The sequence below is a fragment of the Pezoporus flaviventris genome, unplaced genomic scaffold (genome assembly GCF_033815535.1).
Source record: "Pezoporus flaviventris isolate CSIRO_AGI_PZ_B2104156 unplaced genomic scaffold, CSIRO_AGI_Pfla_v1 ptg000045l, whole genome shotgun sequence".
Taxonomy (NCBI): Eukaryota; Metazoa; Chordata; class Aves; order Psittaciformes; family Psittacidae; genus Pezoporus; species Pezoporus flaviventris.
This window is the reverse complement of record NW_026892593.1, coordinates 14,227,951-14,232,221: the sequence shown is the minus strand read 5'-3', so window position 1 is coordinate 14,232,221 and position 4,271 is coordinate 14,227,951. Positions and strand designations below refer to the sequence as shown.

At 47.0% G+C, this 4,271-nt stretch overlaps 1 non-coding gene across 1 annotated transcript; it reads left to right on the top strand.

The window, feature by feature from the left end:
* Positions 1–1,516: 1,516 nt before the first annotated feature.
* LOC133276725 (5S ribosomal RNA) lies at positions 1,517–1,635 on the top strand. Its single transcript, XR_009745981.1, has one exon. It is a non-coding gene; the product is annotated as a 5S ribosomal RNA (ribosomal RNA).
* Positions 1,636–4,271: the final 2,636 nt, after the last annotated feature.

Genomic DNA, 4,271 nt, shown 5'->3' with positions numbered 1-4,271 from the left:
TTAGTAAAGGGACCAAAGGTGCACAGTAACACTCTACACTTTGGAGATTGGTGTTTGAGACTTTGAAAGAGATGAAACTGGAAAGGGCAGCAGTAGCTTCTGTATTTGCCGCCACAGCTCCAGAAGAGGCTGTCTCCCCTAACCCCCATCATAGTGCTGTGGCTATGACTTTTGCACCTCCTGTGGTACCTGGAACGGCGCTGAAAAAATCAATGCCCCAAGCCGATGAAAGCAAGAGCCAGGTCCGCAGATGGCCACATACCGAACGAGAGACACCTGACAAGAAAGACATAGCTGCGAACAACGGAGACCCTGAATTCAACCCAGGATCAGACTCCGAGTCCCCTAAATCCGAGCCAGATCTATATCCTCTGCTTCCAGACTCTGACTCTTCATCTCCCGGGTCGGTCTGCTCAGCTCATCAGCAACTACTCACTGGCCTTGGAGACTCTCAGCTGCAACAATTGATGAAAAAGCTTGAAGCCCTCGAGACTTGGATTGACACATCTCTATCGGTGCCTCCACCTTATCCTCCGCAAAACCCCTTCCTTAAAGAAGGCAACCAGAAGGAAGAGGTGGGAGAGGTATCAGGGGGCACAAATCCTGTGCTCTGTTGGCACAGGTTAATCCAAGATGCGATTATTACTAGTGAATTTTCTGCAGTGGGCCTCTCTGCATATCCTGTGTTTACTACACAGCAGGGGGCTAAAGAGTGGGAAGCTTTTGATCTCAAAATAGTTAAGGAGGCCTGAGAAGCGGTGACCACAGATGGGTTAAAATCCTCTTATACTCAACTTTATATGTTATGATTTTTTTGTGCTATTGACAGGAGACTTTAATGACTCCCCTGCTATAATACATGGTCAGGCATTAGGTTCAGGTTATATGACTAAAATTCCGGGTATTCTTGTCCAGTACAAGGATTTGGAAACCAGCATTTGGAAAGGTCCTGTGGAAGTAAAATTAACAGGTTGAGGTTATATGTGTGTAAATTACAGATTCCAGTTTGCGGTGGGTGCCAGCTCGAAGGGTGAAACACTGGAAAGAGTCAGCATCACCCCAGGACACCCCCTTGTCAGTGATTGAATGAATTGAAATTTGAGCTCAGGACATCCATTTTATGGATATTTTCAGCCTTTCTTAAAGTGAAGCGAGCCAGGAGGACATATGCAGTGGCACAATCATTGTTCAACTCTAAAGCTTGGTATGCTGCTTTGATCCGAGCTTGAGGGTTTCTCTCTCGCCACGCTTTCTGCATAACTGTATCTGAAGGCTGAAGGGCATCTGTATCACATGTGAAAAAGTTCTGATGATCCTGAGCAGACAAATTAATGTCGTAGTAGGTAAAAGGCTCCTTCCCAGTCACCCACATGTACCTCCTGTACTCTGCCCCTCTGAAAAGATTGAGAGGATTTCGCCACACTTTGCACTCTGGCATGTTCTGCCTGCTGGTCTCACTCTCTCCAGCAGAGAATGCCGCTGGTGCTGGAGGGCTGTTTTCTGCCAAAAAATTGTGGCCTACGGCCACACCACCCTGAAAACACCCGATCTCGTCTGATCTCAGAAGCTAAGCAGGGTCGGGCTCGGTTAGTACTTGGATGGGAGACTGCCTGGGAATCCTGGGTCCTGTAGGCTTTTAAAAAGAACTGTCGTGGTTTAAACCCAGTCAGGTAACTTGTTCACTCACTCCCAGTGAGTGGTGCCGAGCTGACAACAATCGAGGTCCGTGTGTCCCCCCCCACCGGGGTTCTCCCCTTCCCCGCTCCCAGAGGAACGGGGAGGAGGATCGAGAGAGTGCAACTCCTACGGGTTGAGACAAGAACAGTCCAGCAAACAATGTACAACACAAATCACCACCGCTACTATCGACTACAACAATGATAAGGGAAAATAACAAGGGAAGAGAATACGATACCACCGGCCAAGAAAACAAGTTCCACCCAGAAGCCCGTGTCCTTCCGGGTAACTCCCAGTTACCCCTCACCCCAGGCATGACGTGCTGTGGTATGGAATACCTCCCTGGCTAGCCCGGGTCAGGCGCTCCATCTCTGCTTCCTCCCGGCTTCCCCTCCTCCCTGGCAGAGCATGAGCCTCACAAAGTCCTTGGTCAGGGCAAACATCACTTAGCAACTACCGAAAACATCGGCTTCACCAACACTGTTCCCAGGCTGGAAGTCAAAACACAGCACTGCACCAGCTACCACAAAGGAAAAACATGACTGCTACTGCTGAACCCAGGACACTTATACAACTCATTTGATACAGTCTCTCTGTGATACTTATGTACTAGAAGATGGTAAATATAAGTATGTCTAAGTTTCTGTCGACCTCTGGAAACCTTTAAAGATATTGCTGGCCACTTCCTTCAACATAAGCTGGCCACCTGTGTTGGAATGAGTGTGCATTTTGGTCAGTATAAAAGCCCAAGCCTCATACGATGTGGGGGAGGCAGAGCCTCTGCGGGGACGCCCACTAAGGATGAGCCTGCCACCTCGCACTGCAATGATGCTTCTCAGAGCTGGTTTCCTGTTAGTCTCCACAGGGTCCTTGTGCCACGTTCTGTACGTGGGACTGTAGTGGGAGTAATGGATTGTCTGGATTTTGTGCTTCAAATATTGTAGTTGTGTGGCGTGTGCTTGTGGGATCCCATACGTGTGTGTGTGTGTGTGTGTGTGTGTGTGTTGAGGGCAGACGGTGTTCTGTGTATTTTTTGTTGTTGGGTTCCTGTAAAAGTTTTTAACCAGTAGCAGTTTAACTTTTCGGTCAAGAAAGGGTTAATGTAAAAGTGCGGTTGCCCTCAGGTATTTATGGTTGCTGCTGAAGCAGGCAGGCAGCTGTAGCTGCTGCCAAGCAGGATGGCATTTGTAGCTGTGCAAAGCAGGGGGAGAGACTTTTGGAAAATAAAAAAGAAAAACAAAACCAAAAAAAAAAACCAACCCCCAAAAAAAACCTGACCTCCAATTCAGCTCTCGGTGCTCCACCGGCAGAACGGCCAGGATGGACGCCAGAGCTGAGGAGTGAAGAAAAAAAAAACCAAACCCAAAAAACCCAACAAAACAAACAAACCAACAAAAAACAAAACAAAACCCAACCTCTCAATCTATTGAAGTATTGAGGCAGTTTGTAGAGACACCACAGACAAAGCCTAAAGAGCACCTGCAACACAGTGGGTGCATGGTAGGAGCCTTGCTTAGTATGTTTAAGGTAACCTGGGGGTGAATCCAAGACTTGGAGGAATAGATAGATCGGTTGAAATAAGAACTGCTAACTGAAAAAGCGAGAGGGGTAGTGCAACCACAAGCTTTATGAGTCATCACCTAAGCAGCATCAGGGTGGCAGAAAAAAAAAAAAAAAAAAAAAGAGGCAATGATGCAGCATACTCTGTGACTGTTAACAATGTGCAGTTTAACCTGTCTGCTTCTCAAGAACTGATAACCTGGAGGAGGGGCTATATTTGTGTCCTCCTGCCTACAGGTCCATGGAGACTGCCTGCAAAGTTTGTCAAGCCTTGCCATGAGCTGGACAGACGAATGGAAAAACCTGATGCCTCAGGTACAGGAGCTGACCGTGAATACCCCAAGCAGAATGAGATAGAGGAAGAGAAAGAATAATTAACTGCAAAACATCATTTGGGGGTAACTGAAAAGTAACATCCTGAATATGTGTGCTTGTAAAGCAGCTATTATTAGAGGTTGTGATTTTGTGTATAAAACCACCTGTATTTACTCGCTAGTTGCTAATAAGAAACTACACCTTGTATTGTATGGATTTGTCACTTGTAAAAGAGATGTTAGAGTATGGAAATTTGCATTAGCTGCTAGAAAATGCTAAGGCAAAAGCTGGAAAGCTTCTAATACAATGGTAGTGTTATAAAGCAGGTGATGGAACAAATTAAGAGGGTGGGAGAATTCCACTGGTAAGAAATTTCTTTGGCTAGTCCCTCGCTGCCATCAGCATCTTCAACATGCTGCTGCACCCTGTAATAGCTACTCTGCTAATGTAAATTTGTGTGTGTGCCTTGCTGTAGTAGCAACTTGTTATTGGATGAAGCAGGTGAAACTCTGCATTGACAGCAAGGTGCAAGGACTGAGGCTGACCAAATGCCTGCTACCACAGTCAAGGGCAAGACTGGGTTGGCCTCTGTGTTTGCCATCAAGAAGAACCTTTAGCTCCGTTGTTGACTGCAACCCAGCAGGCATGGAGCGGAGGGGACACATGCCGTGCCAGACCTTGATGTGAAGGACGGCCTCCCCTGTTATCAGAGAGCCATA